The sequence below is a fragment of the Mauremys reevesii genome, linkage group 12 (assembly GCF_016161935.1).
Source record: "Mauremys reevesii isolate NIE-2019 linkage group 12, ASM1616193v1, whole genome shotgun sequence".
NCBI lineage: Eukaryota > Metazoa > Chordata > Testudines > Geoemydidae > Mauremys > Mauremys reevesii.
The window spans coordinates 27,312,185-27,324,372 of NC_052634.1; the positions used below are offsets into that span (position 1 = coordinate 27,312,185).

At 53.5% G+C, this 12,188-nt stretch overlaps 3 non-coding genes across 3 annotated transcripts; 1 reads left to right on the plus strand and 2 right to left on the minus strand.

The window, feature by feature from the left end:
* Nucleotides 1–646: 646 nt before the first annotated feature.
* LOC120376364 lies at nucleotides 647–841 on the minus strand. The gene has a single exon (XR_005587246.1). It is a non-coding gene; the product is annotated as a U2 spliceosomal RNA (small nuclear RNA).
* Nucleotides 842–7,045: 6,204 nt separating this feature from the next.
* LOC120376205 lies at nucleotides 7,046–7,207 on the plus strand. The gene has a single exon (XR_005587110.1). It is a non-coding gene; the product is annotated as a U1 spliceosomal RNA (small nuclear RNA).
* Nucleotides 7,208–11,564: 4,357 nt separating this feature from the next.
* On the minus strand, nucleotides 11,565–11,756 carry LOC120376496. The gene has a single exon (XR_005587359.1). It is a non-coding gene; the product is annotated as a U2 spliceosomal RNA (small nuclear RNA).
* Between the last annotated feature and the right edge of the window lie 432 nt (nucleotides 11,757–12,188).

A 12,188-nucleotide genomic window follows, 5' to 3' on the forward strand; every position in this document is an offset into this window, starting at 1 on the left:
CATTTCTCAAATGTGGCCACCAGGGGCTTTTATTGTGGCCACAGCCTCCTGGGCTGTAATTGAGGGGGAATCGGGGGCAGCAAAGCAGCAGCTCTTCCCCCTGGGCTGCCTGCAGGGGCTGGTCCCTTCCCCCTTCCCGAGTCATAAACACTGCAGGAGCCGGCAACCAGCGGGAGTTCCCCTCCTCCCCACGTGCGGTGGGGCTCAGGCTTCTGCTCTGGGATGGTGGGCGACAGGCTCAGTCAAGATACATGGAACGTAGGCTGGGTGGGGAGAAGTCTGTGTAACTCATCCAGTTATTGATACACATGTGACCTCGAATATTACCAATCTGTGTCCCCCACACCCCCCACCAACCATCTCCCAAACAGACCCTCAGTCCGGAAAGCATTCATCCCTCATATTGTTAAAAAGATTCAAAGGAAACAGAAGAATCTCAGCTTTTAAAACAATCCTCTAGCAAGACAAAGAAACTCACATCTGTAGACTCAGAAAACAGTCCCAAGAAATTTTAACAATATGTTGTTATGAAGAAACCAAAGTGATAAAGAAACCTGATTTTTCAACTACTTTAAAAGAATCTTCTCAAATCAGCATCTTTAAAGTGAAACTTTTTCTGCTTTTTAACCAGACAATTCTCCCCAGGAGGAGAAGCACTGGTCCTGGAGACACTGCAATACCAGATCAATGCACGGGGTGGACAGAGCAAGCTCCTATTCCATCCCCTTGTTTCAAAAATCAATTTAATACACAGTCCTCAAATCAAGGACCTATCAGATATTAAACTGATAAGAACAGACACTACACTTTTGATCTGAGCTCCAAGGAGCAGAGAAGCGATGCTGAGAGTCTCGGATGCTAGGCAGCCGCTCTTCCCACTGCTTTCTACTTCAGCACGAGGAGCTCCCAGACACGCACCAAACACCATTCACGACACTTCATAACTAGGTAACTCAGTGATGATCACTTCCCGAAATGACTCCACTGGAAGAATTCAAAGCAAGAGCCCTTAACACACAATTCTGTTCAAAGACAGAGAAGTCTTTCACTCTCCTTCCTCTTGCTGGTTTCCCTATATGCTCCTAATTTGAATAAACCCACCCACTGACCTGTGACTAACAATCTCTCACTGTTAACTCTTACAGCAAAACAGGCCACAGAAAGCCTATGCAAGCGCTATACCGCAGCCCCACTGCTCTTCTCTGCTCCTTCTCAAACGTACAGTCATCAGGCACACATAAGTGTTTTGCTCCATACCAGTCCAGTTCCTTGTCTAACCACTGCACACACATGGTATAACCCTACCCTGAGCTGATTCCCGACTTTTGCGCTCAATCCAGGAAAACGAGAATTGAGAGAGCAGCTGTGCAGGGAAGTCTTCCTCAACTTGCACTCCACTCCCCAAGGGCCTTTCGGGCTCTTCTGTGCACTTCAGGTTCCATTTGATTGCCAAGGTTTATGGTCTTATTAATTAGCCATCTCCTAATGCAAGGATGCTACATGTCAGACTAAAGATCGATTTTCCAAAAGAGCTGAGAAACAGAACTAAAGCTGAGCCTGAGGTGTTACATTTCCATGAACATCCAGAATCTGACTGTGCCCTGGCAAGTTCAATGCTTCCGAAAGAAATCAGAAAATAAGGATACCGTCAGGGCCCCTGCTAGCACCCAGATCTAGTCAATCTGCTGGGAAATAAGGAAAAAGCGATGAATAAAGAAGTCAGCAAATAACAAGGAAATGAAGAGGTTTCTCTCCAATTTACCATCTTCTCAGCTACCAATCAAAGTTAAAGACCTAAAGTTGACCTATCGGCATAAGTACAGATGGTTGGATGGAAATTAAAAGGAGCTGCTGTGGCAAGTGTTAGGAGCCTGCAAGCAGCATGCAGATCGTTTAAAAACGCTGCAATTAGAGGCTGTGACAAAGTTCCTCCTCTACCTTGGTGGGTCCTGCTTATTGGCAGATTTGCTCACCTCAGTGATCTTCCCTCTGGTGGAACCCACAGTCCGGGTCAACTCCTCATGTGTCTGATCAGGAGTTGGGAGGTTTGTTGGGAACCCGGGACCACCCTCTACTCAGGGTTCCAGCCCAGGGCCCTGTGGATTGCAGCTGTCTATAGTGCCTCCTGTAACAGCTGCATGACAGCTACACCTCCCTGGGCTACTTCCCCATGGCCTCCTCCAAACACCTTCTTTATCCTCACCACAGGACCTTCCTCCTGGTGTCTGATAACACTTGTACTCCTCAGTCCTCCAGCAGCTACACCTCTCCCTCTCCTCTCCCTCTCCCTCTCCCTCTCCCTCTCCCTCTCCCTCTCCGCTCCTTGCACCGCTTGCTCCCAGCTCCTCACACTCACACCACAAACTGGAATGAGCTCCTTTTTATCCTGATTAGCTCTGCCTTGATTGGCTGCAGGTGTTGTAATCAGCCTGTCAGGGGTGCTGAAAGCCTGTGAACTGTACCCAGGTGTGTTCACAAGCAATGTGAAAACGTGCAATTCCCGCTCACACTGCACAGGGGCAGCACAGCTCTGGGGTTCTCTGGAATCGCACAATAATGCTGGCTTTGTTCCCACAGCACCTGGAGCTTTCACAGTGAGACATGGGGGTGCTGCAGCCCCCACCGCAGCCCTTGGTCCCGCACCTCGGCTTCTCTGCAGGGAACTTGTTATGCCACAAGGGGCTGCAGGGAGACTATGCAGGAGACCCAGGCCCACACCCCGAGCACTGCAGCTCCAGCGCTGTGTTCAGGATTCATTTCTGCTCTCTGATAAACTGCTCCAGGCTCCTCTGTCCAACTAATATTCGTCCAGGCTCCCCGGCGCTGTTAGTATCTGTCCAGAGCTCTCGCCAGCCCTGACCCAGGAGAGCTGGGCGCTCGCCCTGCTCTAGGAGAGCCAGGCAGACCCTGAGCGGGGCGGCAAAGGGCACTAGACGGTGACCCTAGGCCAGTGGTGCCAGAACAATCTGTATAGTGGGGGGCTGAGCCACCCAACCAACTGTAACCCCTGGGTGTGATGGAAACCACGTCAAGCCAGGGGCTGCTGCAGCCCCCCCAGTTCCAGCCCCTCTGCCCAGGCAGCTCCCCCAGCCTGACACACACACCCAGCCCCTGCACCCAGCCCACCCCAGGGCTCCTCAGCCCAGAGGGGAGCCCCCCCCCGGCTGAGTGGGGAATCAGAACCCCCCGAAATTACCCTGGGACCAGCATGATCTGCCTCCGCCCTGCCCTGCTCCGCATGTATTCGGAGTGAGTCAGTTTCCCTGTCCCAACATGTGTCCTGTCCTGTGTCTCTTCTCCTCCCCAGCTCCTTCCAAACCAGCCCATTTCCCTGCACCCTGGACTGGGTCTCTGCCAACCCCCCTTCTCCCCTCCTGCCCCCAATAACTCCCTGCCCCTACAGGTCTATAGGGCTGGATCCCTCCCTCCCTCCTTCTCCCCTCATTTCCTGCCTCTGGGGGGGTCTATGGAGATGGGCCTTTCCTCTGCCATCCCCTCTCCTACCCCCCCATATCCCGCTGCCTCTAGGGGTCTATGGGGCTGGGTCTCTCCTCCCTCCATCCCCTCCCCTGCCCCCAATACCCCTCTGGGGCTCTGTGGGGCTGGGGCTGGGGCTCTCTCCCTGCCTCTGTGCTCCCCCCTGCACACGATGTCCTGGGAATGACTCAGTTTCCCTGGACCAACATTTCACACACCCCACCCCCACCCCACATGTCTCCCTCCACCCCACCCCATTTCTCCTGCACCCCAGGCTGGGTCTCTGCCAATCCCCCTTCTCCCCTCCTGACCCCAATATCTCCCTGCCCGTATGGGTCTACGGGGGTGGGTCTCTCCCTCCCCCTTCTCCCCATCCCCTCATCCCTTCCCCAATAGCTCCCTGCCCCAGTCTGTCTCCGGGGCTGGGTCCCTCCCTGCAGCCCCGCCCCCACCGCGGGGCTCACAGACAGTCCCCGCCCGGCGGCGGTGACGTGCGCTGACGGGCTCACTCTCTGCAGGCGACTCATTCACTGGAAACCAAAACGACAGAAGGTGTCACGTGTCCATGGGCGGGGCTATGCAGATGAGCAGTGTCTGGCGGCAGGACGGAGAGCAGCGAGAGGAACCGAAGGAGCCCGGCGGAGAGAATTCTCTGCGTGTGGACAGACTCCGGTGTGGGGAGCTCGTGCTGTCAGTGCCTGCACCGGAGTCACTTCGGGGCAGTGATTGCTACTGAGCTGCATAGTGACCAAAGGCGTGTGAATGGGGTGTGATGCCTGGCGGGGAGCAGCTCATGGTGAAAAGAAAGCAGCAGATCCTGTCCTAGCAGGGGATGTGGGGTGTGGGGTTTTTGCAAGCATGAGTGGGATTGTTGTGGGTGCAACTAGACCCGCCCCCTTCTCTGGTGGGGCGGGGCTTCTACTGTCTGCCTGGGGAGGGAGGTCAATGATGTCACAGCCCATGGTAGAGGGAGGTTGAATCATGTTTCTGAAGTGGGAGAGCAAATCCCCCAGCTCCCACTCACTCTCCACTAGGGGCTGGGCTGGAATCTCTAGGAGGGAGCACAGGTAAAAACAGTCTCCCCTATGGAACCCAGAAGTCCTGGCTCCCAGTCCCCCTGCTCTAGACCCCCTCCACTCCCTGGGCCAGGGATAGAACCCAGGTGTCCTGGTGCCCAGCCCCCTCCTGTTCTGACCACTCGACCCCACTCCCCTTCCAAGGTGGTGCAGGGGTCACTGGGTCTGTGTCTCAGCTCTGCTAAGGGCCATGACTGATTTTCCCAAAGTGTTTCCTTCTGAATCCAGCACATCTGCCCCCCCCCGCCCGGTCGCTGCCCACCGCCGTGTGGGGGCACCAGCACTGTGTCAGGTCGTGATGGGAAATTGTCCAAGCTGGCCCAGGAGAGACGTGTGTGTCCCTGCTGCCTCCTGCTGGTGGGGCTGAGCCCCGCTCTGTGTGTGTGTGTGTGTGGTGGCTTTGCAGGATTTTGTATCCTGCAGCAAGTGACACACACACACATTGACGCACAAAGGGACTCACACAATCCCAAGAACACTCACACACAACACACCCAGAGGGGCATGCTGGCCCAACATGCAAAGAGAGAAACAATCACATCTCCAGCCATACTCACAATCACACAGACACACACACCAGAATATTCACAATTGTGCTCAGAGACACAACCGCACACAGTTGACTCCCACTACTCCCAACACAAGGACCTCCTGCCCCCCACAGCGTGTGCCGAGGCCTGTGGAACTCACTGCCACTGGACAGCTACCAATGAGAATGGACCTTTCCAGGAGACCAATAGACATGGCCGTGGCGACAGAGGGCGCTGGGCTCCCAGGATCTGACCCAGGCTGAGACTGGTTCTGACCTAGAGGTCTATCCAGCAGGGGGCAGCGTGACCCACACACAGACTCACCAGAGCGTCTTTCTTAGCGGGTCTCCCAGGCCATCCCCCACCCTGCCCCAGGGTTGGGTAACAAAGGGGCAGTACGGGACTCTGGGCTGTGTCACAACCCGGCCCCAGCCCCTCGCTCCCACACGCTGCTGAGTTGGGTAACTGCCGAGGGATTGCACAAGAGAGTCAGAGCCAGGGAGAGAACCCAGGAGTCCTGGCTCTCCCCCCGACACACACTCTAACCACTGGACCCCACTCCCCTCCCAGGGCTGGAGATAGAACCCAGGAATTCTGACCACCAAACCCACCCCACCCCGCTCTAACCACCAGACCCCACACGCCCCTTTTAGATTTTAGTCCCGCTGCCTTTTCTATCCACCCACCCCACCTGTCCATCCCTTTGCTGCAGGTTTCTGGGGTGTCACCCCTGCTCTGCACTCCCCCAGTGCAGCCCAAGGCTTTTCCTCCTCCCAACCACACATCCTCTCCCCCTCGTGCTGGATTGTCTGCTTGGCCCCCTGTCCCCTCTCGGGGTGCGCTGTGCAGCATGGCTGGGGATTGTGCAATGGCCCAGCACCAGGCAACACAGAATGGACACCACATGCCCTGCCCCACCTCATGTGAGCTGCTCTCCAGGTGCATCGGAGCCCAGCACCCCGCACCTGGGCCCTCCTGCCCCACAGGGGGTGAGCTGCAGCCCCACCACACTCCGCAGAGGGGAGAAGGGTCAGGCCAGCCAGCCCTTGTAACATGGGGAAATCACCATCAGGGTCGACGGTATGGGGGCTGTGACATACAGAGAAACAGTTGTTGCGCTGAAAGAGGGCAGCAGAGCATACACACACACACACACACACACACACACACACACACAGGATGCTCTGGGGCGGAAGGACCCCAGCCGCCGGCAAAGACCGGGAGCGGAAGAAGCTCCTGCGCCCGGCCCCGCAAGAGTTTTGCAGGCCCCCCAGAGCGAGTGAAGGCCCCTGCTCAGGGGCCCCGAAACTCTGGTGGGGGCCTCTGTGGGGCTCAGTGCCTGGGGCAAATTGCCCCTCTTGCCCCCCCTCTGGGCGGCCCTGCTTGCCAGTGCACTCAGCCTCACTTGGCAGGTAACAAAAGGGATCGAGTGGCCGTCCAGTTTCTGGAGAGTGGCTGACAACACCCGACCTTCTGCCCTGAGGAGAAGCTGAGGTGAGACAAGGCAGGGGAGGTCATTCTTGTATGGGACCAACTTCCAGTGGGGGGAGGGGGAGAGCGAGAGAGAGAAGCGACACGCAAGCTGCGCTCTTTCCCCAGCAGCAGGTGCGCCACGTGGTCTCTCTGCTGGCCTGGCTTCCCGGGACGGGACCCGGCTACCACTAGAGGGCAGGCAAGAGCGGCGGCCCGGGTGGGCAGGGGGCGGGGCCCGAGCGGAGGGGCGGAGCCGCGTGGCGGGTATGCAGATCTGTGTGCGAGCAGAGCATTGTGGGAGCGGAAGCAGGCTGCCAGGCAGGGCCCGACTTTAGCACGGGAGCTCGGCGTGGGAAGGGGCGGTCTCCGGGGGCTGCGTTGGGGCAGCTGTCGGCAGTGGGGGCCGGTGTGGGCAAGGCCGGCGGTCTGCCCCGTGTGTGATAGGTGCGGGGCGAGCGAGGGCAGGCGGAGGCCGGGCAGCAGGAGCTCATACTTACCTAGCAGGGGAGATACCATGATCATGAAGGTGGTTTTCCCAGGGTGAGGCTCATCCATTGCACTGCGGGTGTGCTGACCCCTGTGATTTCCCCAAATGTGGGAAACTCAACTGCATAATTTGTGGTAGTGGGAACTGCGTTCGCGCTCTCCTGGTGATTGGTTGGAACAACAGACAACTAAAGTGGGCTGCTTAGGCTTACTGCACTGCAAAGCAGATTCTCAGAAAAGCAGTTGTTATTCTGGGCCTTTGGGAGTGCTCTTTTCTGCCGGTCCTGTACCTTTGGGCATCTTTGTCACATGTTCTTCCTTGTAAGCAAAGCTCAGCTCTGAAACTTTACTTGGGTCATATAAGGCTCTCTGTGTTCTTGGCTTTCCCTGGTCTTTTGCAGCTGATCTGCTCTCTAGTCTGCTTTTGGGGGGCTTGGACCGGTGCCTTCTTTGGCTCTAAGTGGAGCTGCCTGTCTGCTCTGCTTCTTTCCCTGCTTGTAGCTTCTTGCCCGGCCCTTCTTCTCGGGCTCTTCCTCCTTTGTGGAGGACGGCCTGTCAACGCCTGTCCCACCTGGTCTCCTCGTCCAACAGGCAGCCTCGCCCCCTGCCCTGGGGCCGCTTTGGCTTTCGCTGTCTGTTCCTGTTTCTTGGTGGCCACCCTGTCTGTGCTACGGAGACTAGGCTGTCACAACCCCATGCTGGAGGAGGGCTTTCCATCGCTTGAGGCCCACCCGCCGCCTCCCCGAATGCCCTTAGCTACGCTGCGGGTTAGGGCGGCGTGGCCGCGTCGCCCAGGAGCGGGTTTTCCCTTTTGCACACCTCTGACGGACGGAGCTGTTTTGACTTAACTGTTCAGCACGCACCTACCCTCGGGCCTGGTCTGCACGGGGAACGTAAATCGGCGCGGCTACATCAGTCCGCGCCTTGGTCGGAAGAATTCTTCCGTCGACCTAGCTCCGCCTTCGGGAGGTGGATGGCCCGGCACCAACGAGAAAACCCTCTCCGGGACCCTTCTCCGGGAACAGGACCCTTCCGTTTGGGGAGATTATGCTGCTTTAAAAAAGAGAAATTGTTTAACTGCCTTTCTCTGAGGCAAGGTTGACTTTGTATTGCTTCCCTCGTGGCTCCTTATAGCAGTTGTGTTCTGAAATCTTTAGGGTTTGACTTCATTTATGATGAAATCGTGCTGTAACTTTATTCTAATTTTCAATGAGTAACTAGACCTGAGCTGTTTGGCGTGTTAGTGGAGGATTGTTTAAAAACCTGGGATTCCACTTTGGCTGCCTTTCCATTCCATTTCCTCTGAAAGCCCACCAAAGCCTCCACTTCCTACATAACTCTCTCAAACCTGCAGTCATCAGGCATACAGAAGATGCTTACAGTTTCACTCCATACGAGTCCAGTTCCTTGCTGTTTCCTGTCTAACCACTGCACACACATATGGTATCCCCTCCTACCCGGAGCTGCTTCCTGGCTTTTGCGCTCAGGACAGGAAAACGAGAATGGAGAGGTAAGCTGTGCAGGGAACTCTTCCTCAGCTCGCACCGCACCCCCCAAGCGCCTTTCGAGGTCCTCTACGGACTTCAGGATTTATTTGATTTCCAAGGTTTATGGGCTCATTAATTAGCCATCTCTCCTAATGCAGGGATCCTACGGGTCAGACCAAAGATCGATGGCCCAAAAGAGCTAAGAAACAGAAATAAAGGTGAGCGCTAGGCGTTACATTCAGATGAGCATCCAGAATCTGACTGTGCTCTGGCAAGTTCAACACTGCCGAAAAGAAGGAGCTCGTCAGGTCCTCTGCTAACACCCAAATCTGTGGCTAGTCGGTCTGCTGGGAAATAAGGAAAAGGAACTGAATTAAAGGAGTCAGGCAATAACAAGGAAATGAAGAGGTTTGTCGAACGGGTTCTGTCTGATTTATCGTCTTCCCAGCTACCCATCCAAGTTAAAGCCCTAGCCCAGTATCCTGTCTGCTGACAGCGGCCAATGCCAGGTGCCCCAGAGGGAATGAACAGAACAGGGAATCATCAAGTGCTCCATCCCCTGTCGCCCATGCCCCGCTTCTGGCAGACAGGGATACCTAGCTAGGGATACCGCTGGCAAGCGCCATAGATGGACCTATCCTCCATGAATTTATCTAGTGCTTTTTTGAACCCTGTTATAGTCTTGGCCTTCACGACATCCTCTGGCAAAGGGTTCCACAGGTTGACAGTGTGATGCGTGAAGAAAGACTTCCTTTTGTTTGTTTTAAAGCTGCTGCCTATTAATTTTATTTGGTGACCCGTAGTTCGTGTGTTATGAGAAGGAGTAAATAACTCTTCCTTATTTACTTGCTCCACGCAGTTCATAGTTTTATAGACCTCCTCGTATCCCCCTTTAGTCGTCTCTTTCCAAGATGAAAAGTCCCAATCTTATGAATCTCTTCTTAGATGAAAGCTGGTCCATAACCCTCATCATCTTTGTTGTCCGTTTCTGAATCTTTCCCATTCCCATATATCTTTTTTTTGAGATTGGGGCGACCGCATCAGCACGCAGTATTCACGATGTGGGCGTACCATGGATTGATATTGAGGCGATATGATAGTTTCTGTCTTATTACCTGTCCCTTTCTTAATGATTCCCAATGCTCCGGCACATTGAGTGGATGTTTTCAGAGAACTATCCACAACGACTTCCAGATCTCTTCTCGCGTGGTAACAGCTAATTTAGACCCCATCGTTTTATAGGGATAGTTGGGATTATGTTTGCCAATGTGCATTACTTTGCACTTATGAGCACCGACGTTCATCTGCCATTCGGTTGTCCCGTCACCCAGTTTTGTGAGATCTCTTTGTGGCTCTTGGCAGTCTGCCTGGGACTTAACTCTCTTGAGCAATTTTGTATCATCTGCAAATTTTGCCACCTCACTGTTTAGCCCTTTCCCCAGATCATTTATGAATAAGTTGAACAGTACTGCTCCCAGTACAGACACCTGGGGATAAGAGAGGGCAGATCCTCTTCTGACACTGGCAGACCAGGTGCCAGCTCATGCCAAGGCTCCTAGGCCTTACTGAAAAGTGACAAACGCATGGCTGGAAACTAGTCTTGCTCACCTGTTTGTTAGTGTTGTTAAAACAGGCATTAGCTTTATAAAAACGTGTTTAGAGTTTATGACAAGCTCGTGAGTTGCTGCATGCATTATTCTCACCTATAATAGCCGTAGCCCATGTTGTAAGGTGATATATAAGCATTGGCACTAAAGCTGTAAACCCCCTTGCCGCCGCCACGCCACCAGTCAGGAGAGAAGTATTACCAAGTGTGAAATGGTAGTTTACCAGAAGAGGCGTCATCTCCTTTCCAACAAGAGAAGGCCCTGACTGAGACATCAGACAAGCCACTATGGATCATCCGTGGACAAAAGACTTGGTTGATTGCTCCTCCTCACACACCTACGAGGAGGCAGAGCCCTGCACAACACTTGCCCCCATCAGCTTGAGCTCTGGGGAATGGAATAAAATCCCTGTCAGGAAGAAACTGTTGTTCCCCTCCCACGATGCTGCTTGGACTTCAGGGAGACGGCACACCTTCTAAGCAGCAACAAGGGATCCCGGCTATTTGGCTAGGGTTAGCCCTAAAGGACATACAGAGCTTGCGTGTTACAGCAGCTTCTACTACCCCTGGGTGGCAAGATAGAGTCAGGGTGCCCAAGGGGTCTGTCTGTGACTCCATGTTAAGGCTGTTCTAGTGCCTGAGGAGTTCACACTTGATACTTGGTGGGTGAAATCAAAGTGTGGAACACACAACCGTGAGGAGCCCCGCTGCCTGCCAGCCCCAGGCGCCGGGGGCTGCTGCTCTCTGGGGCTCTGGCCACACTAGAAAGGTAAGTTTCTAGCTTGCCTGGTTCAGAAAACCAGAAGGGAAAGAAAGAGAACCCACATTACATTTTTTAAAAAGAATCCTCCTGATTTGTAAGCCACTGTCATGATTTGGGGATTTTCCAATGAGGATGGCAACAATGAGAAGCTAAGGGTTATTATGTAGCATTTAGATTACAGTAGGCTTGGGAATCAGGATTGGGGCCCCTGTGTGCCGGGTGCAGCACGACACCTAGTGCCTTGTCTTGATCTTACGAACCAAGATACATAGAACATAGGCTGGGTGGGGAGAAGTCTATGTAACTCATGCAGTTGTGGATATACACGTGACCTCAAATATTACCAACTGCCCCACCCCACCCCCCAAAAATACAAAAAAAAAAACAAAAATCCCATCTCCCCAACAGACCCAGAATCTGGAAAGCATTTGTCCCTCATACTGTTGAAAAGACTCACAGCAGAAAGAAGGAGTCCAGCTTCTTAAATAACTCTCTAGCAAGAAAAAGAAGAACCTCTCACATCTATAGACTCACAAAACACTTCCAAGAAACTGTAAAGAAAGAAAAACACCCTGATTTTTCTGCTACTTCAAAAAACATTTGCTTTAAAGAAAGTATCACACTTCAACTCTTTTCTGCTTTTCTAACCAGAAGGTTCTCCTCTAAAGGAGATACACCATTCCTGGAAGCACTGCAATACCAGGTCAATGCATAGGGCAGACAAAACAAGCTTCTGTTCTAACCCCGCTTCAAAAATCAAGTTAATATACAGTCCTCCCATCATGGATGTATCTTATATTAAACTCATAAGCACAGACACGACACTTTGATCTGATCTCCAAGGCGCCGCGAATCAATACTCACACTCTGCTACGCACGGACACCCCTGCGCCCACCCATTTCTACCTCACCAGGACGAGCTCCCAGAACCGCAACAAACACCACAACTCAGGAACTCTACCTGAGAATCACTTCCCAAAATGACTCCAGTGGAAGACTTCAAAGCAAGAACCCTTAACACACAATTCTGTTCAAAGACAGACAAGTCTTGCAGATGCATTCCACTACCTGGTTTACCAACTATACTCCTATATCCATAAAGCCACCCACTGACCTGGACTACAAAACTCTAACGTGAAACTCTTACAGCAAAACAGGCCAAAGAAAGCCTATGCAAGCGCTATTCCGCAGCCCCGAGGCTCTTTCTGCTCCTTCCCACAGAACTAGCTCAAACAGACAGTAAATTGCATCAAAGCAATTCCTCGCCATTTGGGGCATTGGTGCCCCTTA